Here is a 23142-nt window from a genome sequence, read left to right on the forward strand (position 1 = left end):
AAAGCCCTTGAATAGGAAATGACTTAGACTATGCTACATGCATAACAAATAGCAGAGCGAGGATTCAGATTTTTGTCTCCTGATTTTACATCCAGAATTCTTTTTATTGCACTGTGCCGCTTCCCACTATTCACAAATATTTGTAATTATAATAAAGTATGGAGACTACAGAATATTGTTTTTTTCAAAGACATCAAAATACTTTCACTTTTGTCACTTTATCCTTTTGTCAATGAAGTAAGGAAGATCAGTTCCTCTTGACAGAGAAACTGAGTCATAGTTAAATAACCTGCCAGAGCTGCATACAAGAGTCAGTGAGAGATCCAGAAGTAGAATTTAGATCTTGTGACAGACTTTGCTCCTTATTTTCAGCTGTTTCTTTGTACTTACAAGTAGTGCAAAAATTACAGAGCTAACTTCTTAAGACTTTGTATTCTGTATCATGGTTACTATTATTATTAGTATTGTAACAATATTTTGGTTGTGTTTTTCCTGACAAACTTAGTTCTGAGTAAGGTTAATGAGCCAGCTTTGCAGCAGAACCAACACATTTCAATAAAATTGTTCATGTAAATCACAAATGGAATCAAAGCCATCATTTTACTTTGTTCTGTCATCACAGAAGTTAGAAAGTCATTTAAAATTACCATTAAAATTAGAGCAAGTTTATATTTTTTTGAGGTTGAACTAGTTTTATTTTCCACATTCTTAACTAAACTGTTTAGAGTTCATCTCTATCATTATCTGTCCTCTATGACTTTTTGCAAAACCTGCAAGTTTAGTATCATCTGGAAATTTAATTAATGTGCTGTTTACTGCTCCTTCTAGATCACTAATGAAGATGTTAAGTAAGACTAGATCCCAGGAGCACTTCACTGGACACCTCCCCACAACTTAATATGCTACCGTTTATCATTGTTCTTTGTTTATGGTCCTTTTTCTAGTTTTTAATTCATGTGGGAGTACTCAGACAAAACCCAATTTAAATTTAATTTTTCCAGTAAGACTGTAAAACCCTGTGCCAGATTCCTTCCCCAGTTATGCATGATGTTTACTGTATTCATATATGATTTGGTGGTTTGATTTTTGTCTTTATCTCCCACTCTCTCCGGTAGCCCCAAGGCTACTTTTCCCAGCAGATATGGAAAGGTGGCTTTAGCTTGCTCTGCTTTCATGAGGATAGGAACCAGTTGATAAGATTTGGTTTCCAATGGTTTTTTTGCCTTGATGTTATACCCCATGTAAGAAATGTTTTTGATAGGTGACTTTATAGCCTTGTTCTATTCATTAGCAGATTTGTTTTACTTCCTTTGAGATTTGTTCTCCTGATAAGGTTCCATACAAATTAGTTTGAGCCCCTTTTCATGATTTCATGCCTCTCTTTTCCTATTTGAAGACTAATTGCCATAACTGAGTCAAACTGAATTGTTTTCTAGAGTGACCTATCAAAATTGTAGGAGAGAAGTGGTAGAGGTGTGTGAAGAGGACTCTGGGCTCTGGATTAAGGTACTGTCAAGATAAGATACCTAGTTCCTGCTCTATTCTGCTGGGCTTGTTTGTGTCAGTGTGGATTCAGTGTTACTTTGTGAGGACTCATTTCACAGGAATAAAACTACGCAAAAATGTCCTTTCAGAGAAGAAAAAAAGGTTAGTGAAAGGATTAAAAACAAGGTACAAGCCTTCCTCCAACTATTCTTTTAAAAATTCAGGAAAAGTTCTAAGGGTCTCGCAATTCCTGTCATAAGATCCCTGGCAAAAGGTCAATAAAAATATTTTAAAATTAAAAAAAATATCAAGACATAAGTAGCTAGTAGCTTTGCTTGCATGCAGTGAAAGGAGGAAGGAGTGGCAGATCATATTACCAGCAGCCTGAATCAATCTCTTGCCTTGGTATTTGTAAGAGAGCATCACACATTAGGACTAGGATAAATTTTTCAGTAGAAGAAGGTGAAATGTCAGAAAGGCTGTAGATCATGCCAGAACAGAGTACTCAGGAAATTAGAACAAGGAAAAGCTGACCAAGCACTAGGCCTAGATGAAATACAACTTGTGTATATGCTCTGTATTACCTAATTTTCATGGTCATAGGCAGCCCTCCAGAATGCATTTTAAAAGCCCTTTATGTTCAAACCAACCTTCCTTCTCAGACAGCTGATTCTCAGTAGAGATAAGAATAAGTGAATTGAGGGCACAGCATTCCAGAGGGCAAACCCTGAACCCTGTCTTTGAGGAGGGTGAGCTCATGCAGTGACATAGAACGATAACCTATAGTGGAGAAGGTGGACTTGTTCATATACACTCAGGCCCCAAATGCTAACCTCCTTTGTCACTTTTAAGACAAATAATAAGCCTGCCCTCCTAGTCTTTTACACACATCCTGAGACTGCATGTTGCCATTTTGCAACTCATTTTTCCCTTTGGGCATGCTATTGGTTTTTCTTTTAGCCTCCTCTCTGATACAAAAATGGTTGGGGAGGACTGTTGTGAGACAAGATAAGTCCCCAGACACAGCAGGGCATAGATCCTATAGGGTAGGAAGGGAGAAGATTTTCCTACCCATACCCTACTAATAAGCCTGAGTAATAATTGCTGACATTTATATAGTGATACAGGGTTTCTAAGATTTACAAAACACTTTATTCACACTATCTAATTTTACCTTTATAACATATCCTCTGAACAGTTCTGTGGGAGAGATTACTGGTTTAATCTGTGTCTGTGTGCCCATAATTTCCCAAGTGTAAGAAAATCCTAGTGAGAAAATGTCAATGGAAAGCAGCAACTCTTCACAAATTTATGATCATAGTCTGTGGTTTGGGTCATTGAAATGTTAAATGACTTGGCCAAGGGTCGCATAGCCTTTATAAGGATAACCAGCATTTATATAGCACTTTAAGGTTTGTCTGGTGTTTTACAAATTTCATCTTATTTGATCTTCTCTACAATCTCAGGAAATAGGTGCTATTATTATCCCCATTTTACAGATGAGGAAACTGAGATATGCAGAATTGCTTGTGCAGGGTCACATGGCTAGTAAGTGTCTGTAGTCTTCTTGACTCTAGGTCTAGCTCTCTATCCACTGAGCCATCTCGCTGCCTGTATATCAGAGGATGAACTAAAACCTAGGTATTCCTGGCTTTGTGGTAAGCTTTCTATACTCTGTACCACACTGCCTCTCTGCTGTTATGATCCCCATTTTAAAGAAGAAGAAACTTGGGCTCATACAGATGAAGTGACTTGCCCATGGTCACATAATTAGATAAGTGTCAGAGGCAGGGTTCAGAGCTAGGTTTCTCCTTATATTAAACCCAGTGCTCTTTCTACCATACCATGCTACCTTTCCTGATTCGTGGGTTGTCACATACCTGCTCTTTTCAGGGGTTGGTTGCCAGGGTCCTTTCCTCTCTTCTCATGCTGCCCTTATTTATTTCAGGCCATCATCCCTTCTTGTCTGAACTCCTAATTGGTCTCCTTCCTTCCAGAATTAACTCTCTCCACTCCATTTTTTATACAGTTGCTGAAACTATCTTCTTCAGGCACAGGTCTTATTGTATTACTTCTCTTCTCCAAAATCTTCATTTGTTCTCTATTGATTCCTTAGCCTTCCATGTTGGATTCATTTCAGTCTGCCTTGCACGTGACCTATCCAGTGTTTAGTTTCATCTTATTCTCCTTCATGAGGTTATATTCTCACCAAAAGGGCCGCTGGCTCACTCATTATTCCATGTCCCTCCTTGGTACATTAGTAGAAGCCATCTCTGGTGCTATGAATACACCCTCTCTTCCCCTCTGCTTTTCAGAATGCTTATCTTCTTTGTCTTCTTTCAGCAGGAAAGCTGAAGTGCTTCCGCTTCTGTTAATACTTACCGGTTGGTCTATGTTCCTCTCATGTCTAAATTAAGCTATTAGATATCTTATTTTTGTAACACCGCTTAGCCATCCAGGAGTTGTAAGCTGTGTAGTAGGACCTTCTCCAGGTTTTTGTCTTGTATCCCAGTGCCTTGCTCATAGTTGGAATTTAATATATGCTTCTCAAGTTGTATCCAATTGAAATGAAAGATAACAGAGTTTAGGGGCAGCTAGGGTGGCACAATGGATAAAGCACTGGCCCTGGATTCAGGAGGACCTGAGTTCAAATTCAGCCTCAGACACTTGACACTTATTAGCTGTGTGACCCTGGGCAAGTCACTTAACCCTCATTGCCCTGAAAAAGAAAGAAAGAAAGATAGCAGGTTTAGAGGCATGGCTTTGGGCTAGTGAAAGATAGAGCTGGTGAGCATGAACCTAGAACATTTCTATTCCAGTAGTGAGTATAACTTCCTTTTTTTTTTTTTTTTTTTTGGCAAGGCAATGGGGGGGTTAAGTGACTTACCCAGGGTCACACGGCTAGTAAGTGTCAAGGGTTTGAGGCCAGATTTGAACTAGGGTCCTCCTGAATCCAGGGCCAGTGCTTTATTTACTGCGCCACCTAGCTGTCCCAGTGAGTATATCTTTTACAGGAAGCCTTTCTCAATCCCTCCTAATTCCAGTGCCTTCCCTCTGTTAATTATTTCCTATTTGTTCTGTATATAGCTTGCTTTGTATATATTTGTTTGCATGTTTTCTCCCCTGTTAGAGTGTAGACTCATTGAGGGCAGGGTCTTTTTTGTCTCTTTTTTGTATTCCCAACACTTAGCAAGTGCCTGGTGCTTATTAAATACATAGTAGTTGTTTAATAAATGTCTATTGATTGATTGATTGATGGATAAATTTAAAACAAAAGTATGTGGGCCAGGTACCTAATATCCTGAAAGTTATCAGGAAAAGTAGGGAATACCAAAGACATTCCCCAAAAGAGAAAAATACCTATTTATACAAAAATATTTATGGGAGCTCTTTTTGTGGTGGCTAAGAATTGGAAATCGAACGAATGCCCATCAATTGAGGGAATGGCTAAACAAGCTGTGGTATATGATGGTGATGTAATATTATTGTGCTATAAGAAATGACAAGCAGGATGATTTCAGAAAGGCTTGGAAAGACTTGTATGAATTGAGGTATAGTGAAATGAGCAGAACCAAGAGAATGTTGTGCACAGAAACAGCAATGTTGTTTTATGAAGAATTGTGAATGGCTTAACTCTTCTCAGCAGTACATTGATCCAAGACAATCCCATAGGACTATTGCTGAAACATACTATCCACCTCCAAAGAAAGAACTGGTATTGATTGAACACAGACTGAAGCATGCTATTTTTCTACTTTCTTTCATTTTTTTCTTTTATTCTAATTTTCTTGTACAAAATGACTAATATTGGTAATGTTTTACATAATCACACATGTATAACCTATATCTGATTGCATACTTCCTCAGGGAGGAGGTAGGGGAGGGAAGGAAGGAGGATAAAATTTGGAACTCAAAACCATAAATAAAAATGTTTATTATTTGAAAAAAGAAAAAAAAGTAGGGAATACTAAGTTCTAAGTCAGACTTGAGAGTTAGGACCTTTTTACATCTATCTTCCAGTTCCTGAACTTGCACCCAGCATACTACTCCCTTCTTTCCCCCCGATTTTGTTGCCGATCTTTAGTGTGCATTTTCTGTTACTTTTTATAAGTTCCTTGAGGGCAAAGATTGCATTTTGCTATCTCTAGCACCTAGAACGTTTCCTGTCAATAGTAAGCTCTTAATAAATGCATATTGATTAATTACTTTTTAAAAAAAGGGTTAATGGCTTTTGTATTCTAGAGTTTCAGTGTAGTACCTACCTTTGTACAATTAAAAAAACCCTGTAAGATTTTGCTTAGTAGCAAGAAAATGAAAGCCTTTCTTTGGATACTATATGGAATCCTGTTTGATTTTTTTTTGCTGGAAAACTGCATTCTCTGAGTTTGTAAAGTAGGGAATAGGGATTAAAGTTTTTCTCTTCTTGTTTGTTATCTATTCAAGTAAAGGAATCAAGAGACTATTAAAGTTTAGACTGGCCAACTAGATATCTCCTCTCCTCCCAGGAATCCTGAGCTATATAGTTTGTATTTTGAAATATTGCATCAAAGTCTGAATGTATGTAACCAAAATACAATCATAGAACTGAGCTCATGAAGAGTTTACTAAAGAATTTGGCTATGTTGTACTTTCAATATCTTGGAGAGAAAATCAAGCAGACCCTATGGGAAAGATTTAGAGACGAGATCAAACACCATCTTTGGCACATAAAATCCATATGTTTTGAAGGCTTGAGAAAGGAAATGGCTTGCCTAATTTCCTCATCTGGAAAATAAGGGGTTTGAACTAAATGACCTTTAAGATACTTTTCAGTTCTAAATGATAGCTGGAATTCTCAGCAATACAATGATATAAAACAGTTCTGAAGGACTTATGATGAAAAATGCTATCCACCCCCAGAGAAAGAACTGATGGCATCTGAATGCAACCTGAAGCATGCTTTTTGGGGGAAACTTTATTTTTCTTGTTTCTTTTTCTTGGTCTCTTGTTTTCTTGAATAACATGACTGATATAGACTTATGTTTTGCTTGATTGGACATGTATAACCTGTATCAAATTGTTTACCTTCTCAGTGAGGGGTGTCATGGGGGAAATGGGTGGGGGTCCTCAGGTATTCCTCCGTAAAGAATTACACTCTTGCACAGAGTTCAATTAGAGTTTGGTCCTTTATTTGGTGCTAGAGAAAGTGACCAAGGGGAAAGTTAAAGACTTCATCCCTAGGGAGGAGGGCTCAAATATTCATTCTCCTCTCTGAACAGAAGAAAGAGAAAAGCTTTTATAACAGGTAGATGGGATGACCACCTGAAAATGGAAAGTTCATTTTGGGGGAGGGGTGGGGAAAGGTTGGATATTTGTCATTCCTGAGAGTTGAGGGGGATTTTTATGGAATGATGGCTCTGATCTCTGGAGTTATCTCTGTCTCCTAGCTCTTGTCAGTTAGTAGCCATGCCTAACTGACTTTTCTGCTATAGAATTTTATCCTTATTTCTTACATGTGTCTGCCCTGATATCTAGTTGGCCAGTCTAAACTTTAATAGTCTCTTGATTCCTTGATATGTCCTGTTATCTGGTCATACTAAAGCCCCATGTTGGGGTGGGGGAGGGAAGAAAGAGAGAATCTGAAACTCAAAATTCTAAAAAATGAATGTTAAAATAGTTTTTACATGTAATTGGTAAAAAATAGAATATTAAATAAATATATTTTTTAAAATGATAGCTAGAAATGGCTTCCTGACCATACTGCCAATTCTAATAGCCATGCCTCCATTTTCATATTTTTAAAAAGAAATAAAGTGTTAGAAATGATCCTACCTCAGAGAGTCTTTATGGAACTTTTTGTGGTAATATGTTTTGCCTTTTGAGAAACAAGTAGGGTATTAGGTACATAATGGTTCAGATATATGAATGCTTGAAACCCAGGTGGTGAGAAGAGCTTTGACCTAGGAGTCAGATGATCAGAGCGGTAATCCTGATTCTTCCAGTTGGCTTCTGTGTTAAGGGGCCTGGAAATCCTGCCAACTAAGCCAAATGTAAGGGGGCAGGCTGTCCTGCTCTAATTATACCAGTTGTAGGGTGGCATACTCTCTGAGAGTATACTCAGATACTAAAGAAAGAGGAGCTCGTACTAGCTTGATTACTTATAGGACTTATTAGGGTTAATTAGGTTGATTGGGGGGGCTTTACTCACAAGAGGCCGGTTGTCCTGGGTGGCAGCAGGACAAAGCAACACCATGGACTCTTCCACCAATCCCAGGCTAGGTCATGTATTATATAGAAACAGAACAAAGAAGTCATGGTGCCAGGATGTTACAAGGTCATATGCAAGTCTTCCCATGGGATAGTTGGAGCTTCTTTTGCTACTTATATTCACTCAAGGTAATTTACATTCTCTGTCATGTTCCACTGGCCTACTCTAACTTGGAGCAAACCGCAAGATTGAGCTCAACTGCAATTCAGTGTTTCCACGCCAAGGAGAGCTATTTTGGACCTGATTCTGACTAACAAGATTGAACTGTTTGCTGAAATAAAAACAGTGGGACCCTTGGGAGGAAGTTACCATTCCATCATAGAGTTCATGATAGATAAAGAGAAACAATTCTTAACATTGTCTGATTTGTATCCTATTGCTATATAATGGAAAGAGCACTGGGTTTGAGATGAAGAAAACCTGGTATTAAATTTCACCTCTGATATGTAAGGGCAAGTCCCCTTAAACTACCTAAGCCTCAGTTTCTTAATCTATAAAATGAGGACAGTAATACCTGTAATACCCGTCTCAAAGAATTGTTGTGAGGCATAGGTGAGACAGTGTAAACAAAGTATTTAGCAAACTTTAATGGAGACTATGAGGTCCTTCAAGACAGGACAGTTTCATTTTTCTCTTCGTAACTCCAGCACTTATTGTAACTTTCTCCATTGTACATAGGCCCTTAATAATTTCTTTTTCCTGATCCCTCTTAATGCCAGTTCCTTCTTTCCATTGATTATCTCCAACTTACCCTGTGTATATTTTGTTGGCATGTAGCTGTTTGCATATTGTCTCCCAAAGTAGACTGAGTTTCTTAAGAACAAGGTCAGTTTTTTGCCTTCCTTTGTTGTCCCCAATGCTTAGCACAGTGCTGGGCACATATGGGCTCTTGATAAATGCTTATTGACTGATGGTTGAATTGCATTGAATAATAGAAGGCAGAAGTACTCGACGCTTAAGTTATTTTTGTTTTTGTTTTTGTTAAGGAAATGATCTTTGGACATGAACAGACAAATGAAAAATGAAAAATTGAGTCCATGATAAGTAAGGAGAACACAGAAATCATCTAGCTGCCATAAGTGAGTTCAAGTCACCTAGCTCAGGTGAACTATATTATGTCAGGATATTGAGAAAACTATCAGTGAACATAAAAAACTCCCAAAAAACCAAAAACCAAACCAAACCAAACCAAACCATGAAAAATGAGAGAGGTACCACAGAGTTGGAGAAGAGCAAAAGTTTCATAGTTTTCCAAAAATGAAATAGAGTCAAATTTCTATATAAGCCAGTGAGTTTGACTTTGATTTCTAGTAAAATTATAAAACATATTATTAAAGGCATAATTAATGAACATCTACATAACTTAGCAGTGATCACTAAGAACCAGCATAGCATCATCAAGAATAGATCATGTCACACTAACATCATTAACTTTTTTGACAGTGTTACTAGACTTGTAGATCAGGGGGAATATGGTAGTTATACTGTACCTAAATATAAGAAAAACTTTGATAATTTCCTTGTTGATAGGATATAGATATGCAGTAGATGATCGTTTAATATGTTGAATTCAGAATTGGTTGACTGACTAAATCCAAAGAGTAGTTATTACTCCAGATCATTTTGAAGGGAAGTTCCAAGTAGAATGCCCCAGGGATCTATTTTTGACCCTGAGCCATTCTTTATTTTTATCAGTTATTTGGATGAAAATATGGGTGACAAACCTATCAAATTTGCAGATGGTACTAAGCTGAAAATGATAAGTAACATACTACATGACAGAGTCAAGAGCTAATCCAAAAAGATCTTCACTGTCCATAATGATGGTCCAAATCCAATAAGAAAACATTCAGTAGAGATTAAGTAGAGATAAGGTTTTACACTTAGTTTCAAACAAAATCGACCTCACAAGTACAAGATCTTGGGAGGCAAATTATTTTCAATTTTGGCCAGAAGGAGAAAATAAGAAATTAAGTGTCTGAACTTCAGTGCATGCAATATGTCTGATAACCAGCAATAAAAAAACCCAAGATATTGTGACCCATACATATTTTGACATTTTCAACCTTGGAATGCTTGGTATAAGCCTCATTTAGTAACCTTAGAATAGTGTTGCCTCAGTATATTTATCTGTTTAGCAACTTTAGGAATTGAGGTGGTTGTTTTTATTTTTAGATTGGTGAATCTCACCAATTCAGGTATTTCTTCCTTTGATGAAGATATAATTCATCCATGTCTGTGCATCCTGTTAGACTCTTATTTGTGTCTTCATCATTCAGCAAGTGCCAGGCATAATGCTTGGCACTGGGTATGCAAAGAATAAAGCAGAACTATTCTTGCCTTCATGGGGCTTATATTCTCTTTGGAAAAACCCAATATGAACACATACAAGTAAATACAAAATATATTTTAAAAAATAATTTCCAGGGTGATCTATGGAATACTAGCAACGGGGAGGTGGAGGGAGAGGGAATCAACGGACCTTATTTAGGATCAGACACTTGAGCTAAGTCTGGAAGAAACATAGGTATTCTAAGAAGCCACGGTGAAAAGGGAGTGTATTTCATTAAGTTGTAGGGGATCGCCTGGGTAAAGGTACAGAGGTAGGATAGAACAGTCAGGGGACTAGTTTGGTGTTTTTGCCATTGGTAGTACTTCCAATGTGTTGGGGGGGGGGGTTTCCTAATGCTCTCTTGACAGCCCCTAGATGTCAGTGGAGCACATGATCTGTTATCTCTCTCTGTATCACTATGTGACCAACCAGCCCATCTTCTTTTTGTTTGAGATCTCTTAGTATTCTTCCCTTTTTCATTTCTTTGATTATAATATACTGCATGCAACCTGTTCATGTTCATGTTCATGTTCATCACATACTTGGGGCAATAAAGAACTTCCCAAAGGCAACATAGCCTACTGTACTTTTTCCTATTCAACTCTGGGGCCTTTTCTCCCTATCCATTTGCAGTATTTGTGCAAGTGATGGTAGAAAACCTTAGAACTCTTCCAAGAGAATGTGTATATGCCCATATTTTTATATCCCACATATCTCTTGGGGATATATTGCAAATAGACAATAAGATGGACACAAATGACTAGAAAGACGAGAGCAGGTTGACTTTCCTTTGGGAAATGACAAAGTTTGCAAGATCACACTTTGATCATATCACACCTTTATTCAAGAGTCTTCATTGACTTCCCATTTTCTGCTGGATAAAATCCAAATTTTGTTAACCCATCATTTAAGGCCCTCTACTGACTGATCCCATTTTTATGTATTATTCTCCATTCTTATCTTTCTTTACCCAGATATGTGAACTCTGTTCTAGCCATATTGGTCTCCCTGTTAATCCTGGATCCTGGATCCTTCAAGACTTGATTCAAGCCCTACCTCCTCTACCTTGGTCATCTAAGACCATAGTTGATTTATTCCTTTACTAAATAGGAATTTATCTATTATATCTCTACCATTCATTTGGTACTTTTTGTATGCTCCCTTATGTTATCATCTTTTTAGAAATATGTCTGGTCTCATTTACTAGGTTGTAAGTTACTTGAGAACAGGGGCTTTCTCAATTTTATATATGAGGAAACAGAGGCCCAGAAAGTAAAGTTGATTTTCCCAAGGTTATACAACTGGTTGGAGACAAAGCCAGGCCTAGAACCCAGATCTTCTGATTTTCAAATTCAGTGTTATTTTTACTACTCTGACATGTACGTATTTTTATCTTGTAGGCTATAGTACATAATGGATGTTCAATAACTTTATTTGTTGGTGGATTGTAACAACTATCTCTAAGTATTACAATTATATTTTGCAACTGCTTTGTGGGTTGATCTTAGTGGATCCCTAACTGTTCTAATGTGTTTTACTTGCTTTTGCAAATTTAACACAAAACTAATGGTGTAGAATCGCACAGGAAAATATCGAGGACCTGTGAAATGGACTTTTTTCTAAGTGGCATAATAGAAGTTGAAGCAGTTTGATTGTGATCTGTAAAATAAGTTGTAAACTGAGGCAAATGCTCTCTTTTTTTAAAAAAAATTTTATTTTTTTGGTGAGGCAATTGGGGTTAAGTGACTTGCCTAGGGTCACACGGCTAGTAAGTGTTAAGTGTCTGAGGCTGGATTTGAACTCAGGTTCTCCTGACTCCAGGGCTGGTGCTCTATCCACTGTGCCACCTAGCTGCCCCCAAATGCTCTCTTAATGGAATTTAGATCTCTCTTTCCTCAAAGGGGAAGACAGGAGAATGCAAAGGCCTGTTCTTGAGATTTAAATTCCCTTCTTCAAAGGAAAGAAACCAGAGAAAGATAATGCCTGTAAAAAATTAAAAGAAAGGTTTTATTAAGTAGGGAAGAAAACCTAGCATGATCATAGATGGTATTTAGCCTATTGCCAAATAGAATACCATGCAATTGATTGCAAGGGTTTACATACCGTTTAAATAAAGACAGATAAAGAATTTGGAGGAAAGGCAGGCTTAGGCCCAGTCAGAGAGAGAGAGAGAGAAAAGAGAGAGAGATTCCAATGGTGGAGGATGTGGTCTTTGATACACAAATCAGAAGGCATTCTTGGTGATTGAGTTTAGTTTGAGATCTTGACGAGGAGATTTTTGTAAAGAAGAAAAAGATTATTCCAAAGTTAGGGAATAGCTGAAGATAAGGTCCATATCCATCATCACATATCCATTGTCACATATCTTCAGGATTACTAATTCCCTGCACATCCAGCTGAGTTTACTTTGGGTTGTGCAAAGAATTATTGGTGTGTTAGCCAATGAAGCTAGTTGTTTGGGTAACTTGGATAATTGGGGCACTCTGGTAAATCAAGTTACCCATTTTCACAAAGCTTTTGTTGAAATTTGATTACTGAAAAATCTTTCCTTTTTTGTAAGAAAATAAATAATATCCCAAATTCAAAAGCTGTTGAAAATGAAATAATTTTTCCATATTAAATAATTTACAGGAATTAGGAAGTACATAGTTTGGTTACTGGCCTATTATCAAAATTACCAGGTTGTTTTCAAATGAAATTTATGGGTTTCTAAAGAATTTGGAAAGTCTTTGCATGAAATTTCCATTGGATACTTTTTAAGAATAAATAATTGCTTCCTCACTGTGTTTTTAAAAAATCTTAACTTTATGGTCTATTGTCCAAGAAAAGTAGAGACAGACGTTCTATGATGATTCTTGATCATGGCCTAGAGATGATTTTGTTTTCTCAAAGATTTTGACAGAAGAGCACAAGCTTTGGCATTTTTGTCCTGGGTTTGAGTATGATCCTTCTGATTACTGGGTTTCTTTTCCGCTGATGAGTGTAATTAAATCCAAAGAAGCTCATTCTACCTAGGTTGGCCATGCATTGATTAATTCTTTGGTTATGACAACCCCTAAAAGAAAAAAAAACAAAATGTTCCTTAGTCCTCTGTGGCTTCCATCTATTGTTGCAGTGAGTGTGATAGAAAAGTTGGCAGAAGGTATTAGGAACCACTGTTTCTAGACCAACAATAAAATATTAATTTATGAGATCCTTGTTCCTTTTGGTAGGAGAGAAAAATGAATTTTCAGAAAGTTTGTTGGGCAACCTAGTTAAGTCAAGTTATACAGATGATATATAATTTATTTGTGTGCTAAGCACTGTGTTAAGTGTTGGTAATAGAAGTACAAGGAAAAAAGAAAGACCATATATACTCTCAAGAAGTTTACATTCTATGTTTCCTAGGCATATGTTGTGGTCATACAAAATTCAGAACCAAGTGAATCTTAAAACAGGAAGATGTGTGCTCACCAAAGGTGTTTTCATCATCATAAAAGATGACCAGCTCAGAGTCTAATTGGAAGAGGGATTCTATGTAGATAAGATGTCTTCCTGATACTCTTGTTTGCATATAAGAATATTCTGATTACATCAAGCCCTAGAACATTTTCGAATCTCCTAAGTAACATCCAGTTATTCAGGAGTTCAGTCTTACAACTATGTATAAGAGGGGAAAAAAAGCAGATGGACAGTTATTTCCTATGAACAATTAGTTTGGGAAATTATATAGTACATTCTGTGACCCCATGCTTTTCCCCCGAAACAGTATCTTATCCTTTAAATGCCAGAGTTTTTCCAGTCAAGGTATGTTTACATGTTCAGTGAGTTTTTATTTAAAATAAATTTCATTCTAAATTATTACCTTGAATAAGGATGTAGCGCAGAGAAATTTTATGATAGCTCCTTATTACTAAATCCCAAATCTGTATGTTGTACTTATAAACCAGAAAGTCTTCAATTTCAAAATATTGGTAGTGATTTGCTAGTTGTTTGTCACTAATCAGCATTTTTTAAATTTCTAAGACAAGTCTGAATTATAAATACATGTATAAAGAAAGGAATATGAAAATGAAACGTGAGAACAAGTGATATGACGCAATGACATTTTAATCCACCAGAGGGCAAAGCTTTATTTTTATTATAAGACCTTAAATATACATATTATACAAGAAAATTATAGAAAAGTGCTCATAGAATATTAATGCTTTAAGTGACTTAAGAGATCTAGTCAAATCTCATCATTTTACAGATGAAGAAACTGACAAGTGAATAAAGAAAGGGGAGAAGCAACTTTTCCAAGGTCATTTCACTAAGCAACAAGAGAGCCTCATAGAATTCCTAGTCCTTTACTTCTAGTCCATGAGAAAGAAAATGCTAGTCTCTTTTTTTCTCTTTTTTTTGTGTATTTATGACTCAAAGTATCATTGTACTTTTCCCTATACTACATTATCTTCATATGATGAGAGAGAAAATTGTCTACAAACAAAATACATTTGCACTGATTCAGAGAGTTCTTCCTACTGATCTAGTAAGTCAGAGAATGCTGTGGATGTAGTATATCTAGATTAAAAAAAAATGTTGGATTAAATTTTGTCACAGTTTCTTTGTGTTTAAGATGGATAAATTTAGACTAGGTGTTAATGTTGTTAATTGGGTTTGAAATAGTTGAGTGAGTAGATACAGAGTATTGATGAAAGGATTTTATATCTTTTGACAATTTACTTTGAGATGCATAACTGATCCAATGATATCAATATTATGGACAAATTTAGACAAATCTTTGCAAACTCTGTCTAGGGATTTCTCTTTTGGCTTTGTTCTTCTGGACATGCTAATCAACAGTTGGTATAAAGACAGAGATGATGTCTTCTTTTCTGTTGATTAGGGTAACCTGGAAATGGTAATTGATGCATTGGATCATAAAATCGAAGTCCAAAGAAGATCCTGACTGGCTACCTGACACAGCTACTTCCTTAGTTCAGGACCTTATAATCTCTTGCTTGGGCTACTTTAATAGTCTCCTAGTTGGTCTTCTTGTTTTCTCTCTCCAGGTTACCCTCCCCACAGCTGCCATAGTGGTATTCCAAAAGCACAGGTTTGAATGTCACTTCTTGGTTCAAAAAGCTCCATTAGTTTTTTTGTTTCCCCTAGGATAAAATCCAATCTTCTCTATTTAGTATTTTAAAGTTTGACAATCTGACTCCAACCTACATTTTCAGACTTATTTCATATTCCCCATCACAGTCTTTATGGTCTATTTAAATTAGCTTACTACTTGTTCCCTGAACCTCCTTTTCCATCTCTTACTCTTTGTGTTTGCACATGCTGTCCTTCATGCCTGGGATACAATACCTCTTCAACCCCAAATCCTTCAATCCTTCAAGGCTTAGCTCAGATGCCTAGCCCTTACTGAAAGTCTGTCCTGATGCTCCTAATTTGTGAACTTTCCCAATTCAAATTGTATCATATTTATTTACAGGTTGTATCCACAATAAAATGTAAACTTCTTTATTGTAAGAACTCTTCTCAACTCTTGGCTTTGTAACCCTAGTACATAGTGCAGTGCTCTGCAAATAGTAGATATTACAGTTTTCATTAAGTTGAAAGATTTGGAAAGTGACTGGACTACAGAAGGTCTGCAGTTTCTTCTAACTTTATAATTTTGTTTGTGATCCTGTGATTTTTACCTAAGTCATTTTGCCCTAGTACTTTTGTAACACTGAAGATCACACTCTTCTTTCTTTGAAGTAATGATTCATTTAGTCATGTAAGTACCCATTAAAAATGTCAATATCCCAACATTAAGAATACAGTGTGGGATATTGCATGGAAGTCTACAAAGACAGGAAAAGACAGAAAAAATGGAATGATAAAAGGCAAATAATAAATGGTCACCTCATTGTGGGACCTAAGGAATAGTATAGGTAAGCTAAGAAAAGTCTGGTAATTTTCACCTCTTAATAGAAATTGCCTTTCGTGTCCTTGCAGCTTTATTGCCCTAAGTTGTTTATCATTGCTGAATCTGTAATATATACAAAGTCTGGAAATAGAAATTTCCCCCCCTCTTTATTTCTTGATCCTCTTACTAAACATTTTCAGTCCTTCTAATTTAAAAGACTTTGGCAAAACTTGTGCTGGAAATCATGAGAAAGAAAAGGCTAGTCTCTTTTTTTCAATTTTTTTTTAATGTATTTATGACAAGTGGTGTTAATGCTTTCCAGGTGCCTTAGGACTTACTTAGATTTAAGCCAAATGATACCTTTGTCAAATCAGCCATCAAGTATTGGGTGGATAAGTTCAAAGAAGTTCATCTTGCAGCTTGCCAAAAAGTTTTCTGGTATCTGGTTCAATAAACCTCCAATGATCACTGTGGGGATATTCGTGAAGGGTCTTTTCTTAGTGTGAGCTGATCCTGGAGATTCAATCCCAGCCTTTTCTGACTCAGGATCCCCATTAAAAAAAATTGTTCATGTTTATAGACATATGAGATATCTTTAGTCCCATAGAGGCCTGCTCTGGTTTACTTGGTATTATCTCAGTCCCTTTCAACTGTTATAGTAATCCTTTTGATTTCTAATTGACATGCCTCTCCACCTCTTGTTCATTTGACCTCTATCTTAGAAGTAAGAAGTTTAACAGTGAATTACTATATTTATTGACTTATTATCTTGATTTTAAACTGAAACACCCATTCTCACAAAATATCCAAAGGGCATTTTAAGTAGGTGATTTGGGACATAAACCACTTAAATGAACTTGATTATTATTGATATTTTAAAATTTGTCAGGTTTTCTTTCCTTTTAATTAAGGACCCTGATATCATATTTGGTGGATCTGAAAATTTAAAGCATTTCAGTTCATTTGGCATATATTAAGTGACTCATGTGCAGAGCAGTGTAATTAGTGCATATGGAAAATTTAAGAATAATTTAAGGAACATTTTTTTAGAATGATCCGTTACCTCACTGAACTTACAGTCAAGTAGATGGATACAATATATGTACAAATAACCATAATATATAATGGTAAGTATATAACAAACTGTTGTGCAAAGGCCAAGGAGAGAGACATTTGTGATTGAGTGAGATCAGAGAAGGTTTCATGGGTTAGGTGGTATTTGAGCAGAATCTTAAAGATTAACAGAGCATCAGCAAACAGGAATGGAGTGGTTAAAGACATTTTAGGAATAAAGAACAAAGGTGGGAAACTGCTGGACTTGTAAAGGGGATGACCAGTAGTACAGCTTTACTGGAACACAGAGTATGTGGAAGAAAGAAGTATGTGATTAATCTGAAAAGAAAGGGTGGAAAATTTTGAATGCTAACCTGGGGAGTTTGCATTTTATTCAATAGTTGGTAGTTCTACAGGAGGTTACTAAAAAGAAAAATGAAGATTGAAGGTTTCACTTCCAGTAAGTTTGGAGATCAAGGTGTGGTCTCCCTCCTAGAAGAAAAAGGGAAAAGAAAGAATTACAAGATATAAATCGCCATAGGAAAACATACATTCCTCCTACAGGAGAAGTAAGGAAATGCTGAGGAATGCATTTCCACATTAGAAGTTATCAAGGACAATAGAGTTTTTTGTTTTTTGTTTTTTAGTGAGGCAACTGGGGTTAAGTGACTTGCGCAGGGTCACACAGCTAGTAAGTGTCTGAGGCGGGATTTGAACTCGGGTACTCCTGAATCCAGGGCTGGTGCTCTATCCACTGCGCCACCTAACTGCCCCTACAATAGAGTTTTGACTTAAAAAAAGAAGGATTTCAGTGTGAAAACCAAGAAGAAAAAATTATCTGAAGAGACAGAGAGGAATCCCGACCTGTGTCAGGAAGTTGGAGGGCTAAGAATGTCAGTCAGTCAGTCAGTCAGTTAGTATCACAGAGTATGAAAGGAAAAAGAGATTAGTGAACACTTGGAGCTAGGAAACAAATTTGAGACTTTTCCAAAAAAGGGGGAGGGTTGGATGCTGAGGGAGCATCCTCTAAGCAATGATAAAATAGATTCACAGATAATGTCAGGTTAGAGATCAGATAGAAAGAACCAGAGGACAAAGAGAATAGGAGAGAGCCTGCTGAGGAATACTGAGGTGGCTGTTTTTTTTGGTTTGATAACAATAGAGAAGTCTTGTACTTTCCCAGGGTGCATTTCTAAAACATGACAGAGAACCTCCTGAAAGAACCTAGAGAGCACTGCCAAAGATGATGCAGTCTTGGACAAGAAATGGAAGCCCTTAGGAAATAAGAGTTGTGTTTTTTTCATTGTTGTCTGTTGAAGGTGAGGACTCCATAAAGAAAGCATCAATACCACTCAAGTCATAAAGATAAAGACAGACAGCAAATAGGGTCAGGTCAAGAAAATGGAGTTTAAGAATGAGATTTGGGTTTCTTGACTATGTCTTAAAGTATAAAGAATCCCAAAAGTCTCAGTGCAGTTTTAAGCTATTAAAAGTTAAAGTTAATAAAGCTTGCAATTGCACCAAGACTTTTGGGACATCCTGTGTAATAATGCATTTAGGAGCGGGCTGGTAAGAATTTGTTTGTCTGGAGTTGCAAATCTAATAAAAGAGAGCAAAATAAAAAGGAAGTAGGTAGATGAGAGAGAAAATGACCTCCACATTCTTTTAAAATTTTAATTCTTAAAATACTGAAATAAATACCAAAGATAAGTATTTCTATGTACCTAACAGAATACAAAAAGATGATTCTCTGTGAAACTGTCAATCCCCATTTCATATCACTTGCTTTTAAAAAAGTATATAATAAATTTTCAAGTTACCTTCAAAATTGCCCCATTTGTCTCTGTTTCCTTTTAAGTTTCTGTTTTTTTCTTTGCATTTAAAAATTATTTCAGTGACTCTCTCTTTTTGGCACCACTATTGCTAACCTTTGCCAAATTAACTGAGAGAAAGAAACAAACAAACAAATGCTTATAGTAAATAAGCATAGTGAAAGGCAAGAAATCCTCACAGTGGTTGTAACCAAAAATATATATAATCTTCTTCACCATGTGTTCATCACTTCTCTGTCGCAAGAGAAGAAAATGCCTTAAGACAAAGATAAACAAAACCTCTAGAGATGGGTCCTAGCACTGCCCCACCCCTTCCAACCTTTCCCCAGTGTCTGTTCTCTCTCTTAGAAGCAGCTAATCACCTCCTCTGCCCCCAAAAGTACTATGAGCATGCAAAAAATAAAAACAAAGAGGAAAGAATTTTCACTTTTTCTTATTTCCCTTCTCCACACCCACATATAAAGATAGGCCTCTAGAACTCCTTGTGGCAATCATCCCTTCTCCATATCCTCCTTGCCTCTTACATTTAAGGCACCTCCCTCCCCCCATACAATTTTTTTTTTCAGGGCAATGAGGATTAAGTGACTTGCCCAGGGTCATACAGCTAGTTAAGTGTCAAGTGTCTGAGGTCGAATTTGAACTCAGGTCCTCCTGACTCCAGGGCCAGTGCTTCATCCACTGTGCCACCTAGCTGCCCCCACACCCCATACATTTTTGCTTTTGCTAGGGACCTCTCCTCAGACTTCCCCACTGAGCTCTATTCAATTAAGCTTGTAAACATTATTGAGCTATACACCATAAGTATGGAATACTTCTCATGCTCAATCAAGCTCTACGCTACAGACAGTAACCTTCACCATAGATCTTCTGGAGACAAAATTGGTCATTGTATTGATCAGTTCTTAAAGTTTCAAAGTAGCCTTTCTTTACATTGTGGTTGTCCTTGTCTAAATTGTTCACCTGGTTCTGCTCATTTCATTCTTGGTCAGTTTCATAATATCCAGGATTTTCTGATATAATCTCTTGAGTCATATCTTACAACACAATAATATTCTATTATATTTACGTACTATAATTTGTTCAGCCATTCCTCAGAGGCAATTCAAGGCACCCTTTGTTTCTATGTCTTCCTTCTCTTTTCCCTTCCCATTGCTCCCCTTTCCCTTTCCCTCTTGTTTCCCCTTTCCTTTCCTCCCTGTCTCCTTTCTTGCCCTCCGCTGTACTCCCCCATACTACTTCTACTTTCTTTCTTCTTCCTATTTTCTACATTATCATATTCCTTTTACCTTTCTTTTTCCTCTTTTCAGAACATTAACAGAACCATTTCACGTCTCTAAGACCTCTATTTTTCTTAACTCCCTCAATATACTTTGAGGATGTGAAGGTTCTGAAGGGACACTTATTTCTTCCCCTAATAGAATAACAGTACTTTATCATTATATAGCTCCTTCCAATTGTTTAAATACATTTGCCTTTCTATTTTTCTCTGGACTCTTGTGTTTGTATTTCAGAGTTTCTACTCAGCACTTATCTTTTCATCAGAAATTCTTAAAAAGTCCTCTTCTTTTCCATTCAAGGTTTATTTTTTATTCCCATAGTATTATGCTCAGTTTTACAGGTTGTTAGTCCATATTTTTGCATTTTGGAATATTGTATGTCAAGATTTTACATATAGTTGAATGTTAGGTCCTATATAATACTAACTGTAGTTTCTTGACTTGAGCTGCTTCTTTTTTAATGCCTGCAATATTCTTTGATATGGTAGATTTTATCTATGATATTCTTAGTACTTTCCCTTTTGGAACTTCTTTCAGGAAGTAATTGGTGGGTCCTTTCTTTACTTTGCCTTCTGTTTCTAATAGATACTGGGCAATTTCCATTTATGGTTTCTTGAGATATAATGTCTTGGCTTAAAAAAACAAACCATGATTGTCTGGGAATTTTAGCAATTTATAGTTGATCTCTTTACCTCTTTGCTAGGCCAGTTGTGTTTGATATTAGACATCTTACATTTTCTTTTTTTTCTTCTTTTTTTTTGACATCTTACATTTTCTATTAATTTTTGAATCTTTTGATTTTGCTTTGATATTCCTTGCTGGTTCATACAGTCATTGATTTCTGTTTGGTCTATTCTAATTTTCAGTCATATTTTGTTTTTGTTTTTTCTTTTTTTTCAGCTCAATGAGGGTTAAATAACTTCCCCAGGGTCACACAGCTAGTAAGTGTCAAGTGTTTGAGGCTGGATTTGAACTCAAGTCCTCCTGAATCCAGGGCCGGTGCTTTATCCACTGCGCCACCTAGCTACCTCCTCAGAGTCATCTTTTACCATTTAAATCTCCCCCCCCCCCCGCCCCAACTTAATTGTATTTTATTTTATCCCAATTACATGTAAAGAAAGTTTTCAACATTCATTTTTATGAGATTTTGAGTTCCTGGGGGCAGCTAAGTGGCGCAATGGCCCTGGATTCAGGAAGACCTGAGTTCAAATCCTCCTCAGACACCTGACACTTACTATCTGTGTGGGCCTGGGCAAGTCACTTAACCCTCATTGTCCTGAAAAACAAACAAATAAACAACCCCCCCCCCCCAAAAAAAAACCCCAAACCAAACCCAAAACCAAAATAAGATTTTGAATTCCAAATTTTTCTCCCTCCCTTCCTCCCCTTCCACTTTCTGAAGACAGCAAGCAATCTGATATAGGTTATACATTTACAATCATGTTAAACATGTTTCCACATTCACCATGTTGTACCGCTTTATCTTTTAAATTACCTTTTCTCCTTCCAATTCTTTTCTCCAAGGCTCCCCCACCCCATTTTAGCTGTTTTAAAATTTTTTTTTTTAGGTATTCATGTAGTCCTTGTGAAAAGTCCATTCCTCTACCCCTCCCCCTTTCCTCCCTTGAGTCTCTTCTTGGCTTTGGGGAGGGTAAAGTGAGGAGGGATCTTTGTAATAATTTTTTATACTGTTTAGAGTTTTCTTTACTCATTTCTCTAGTTTTAGTGCCTGAATGGGGGCTTTTTTTTTTACATGTAAAGATAGTTCTCAACTTTTGTTTATACAAGCTTTATTTACAATTTCAGATTTTTCTCCCTCCCTCCCCTCCTTCCCCCCTCCCCTAGACAGCAGGTAATCTGATATAGGTTATATATATATAGACATAATAACATTAAACATATTTCTGCATTAGTCATGTCATAAGAGAAAAAATCAGAGCAATGATGAAAAACCTCAAAATAGAAAAAAACAACAGCATCAAAAACAAAAGAAATAGTACGGTTCATTCAGCATCTATACTCCGCAGTTCTTTTTTTTTTTTTCTTGGATTTGGAGATCCTCGTCCATCACAAGTTCCCTGGAACTCTTTTGTACCATTGCAGTGGTGAGAAGAATATAGTCCATCACAGTAGATCAACACTCAATGTTGATGATACTGTGTACAATGTTCTTCTGGTTCTGCTCATCTCACTTATCATCAGCTCACACAAGACCCTCCAGGTTTCTCTGAACTCCTCCTGCTCATCATTTCTTACAGCACAGTAGTATTCCATTGTATTCATATATGAATGGGAGCTTTTTGCCAGGCTTCATTCCTTGTTGTGCTTTGGGTGGGGTGGTTATCCTTGCTTTGGTCATGTCATAGGTTCCCTGTGTTCTTGTGCTAACCACCATGTCCTAGTATTAGACTTTTCTGGATCTTCGAGATTCGGAACAGTAGATCCTCAGCTCACACTATGACATCTCAGGAGAGATTGCTAGGGACCCCAGAACCACCAGGGCCTGAGGAGTCTCATGATGAGGGCTACCTTCTAGTCTGCTTATTGCTGCTACTGCCCATTACTACTCTCCTCTCACTCCTTGGCCTTTCCAACATTCTTACCCTCGGGATTTTCTGACCAATCTGATGCAAGTCAGATATGACTGTGCTAAATATGGGAACTTCAAGGATGGGGCCAAGACAACATTATTTGGAGAGGAAAACTGGGAGAGCTCAGTTGAGGGCTTTCTGTACTCTGCTATCTTGGCCCTACCCTTAAAGTTCCCATGCTTTTCTCTTTAAAATTTCAGGTCACTTCATAAGGTTTTCATTTATTTGATATTATTCTCTAGAAGTTGTTAAGTCTCAGCTAAAATCCCACCACTGTAAGAAGTCTCCCTCAATTCCCCTTAATACTAGTCTCCTGAGATTTTCTCCAATTTGTCCTGTATAGATGTTGTTTTGACATAGTTTGTTTACACGTTGATTTCTCCACATTGTAAACTCTTTGGGGAGAGACTATTTGTTCCTTTCTTTGTATCCCCAATGGTTAGC

At 36.9% G+C, this 23142-nt stretch overlaps 1 protein-coding gene across 2 annotated transcripts in view; it reads left to right on the forward strand.

Moving 5' to 3' along the window:
* Positions 1-23142, forward strand: part of EIPR1 (EARP complex and GARP complex interacting protein 1) — a 230028-nt gene that overhangs the window by 69394 nt on the left and 137492 nt on the right. The window lies entirely within an intron of this gene.

This window comes from Dromiciops gliroides, chromosome 2, assembly GCF_019393635.1.
Source record: "Dromiciops gliroides isolate mDroGli1 chromosome 2, mDroGli1.pri, whole genome shotgun sequence".
Classification (NCBI taxonomy): domain Eukaryota; kingdom Metazoa; phylum Chordata; class Mammalia; order Microbiotheria; family Microbiotheriidae; genus Dromiciops; species Dromiciops gliroides.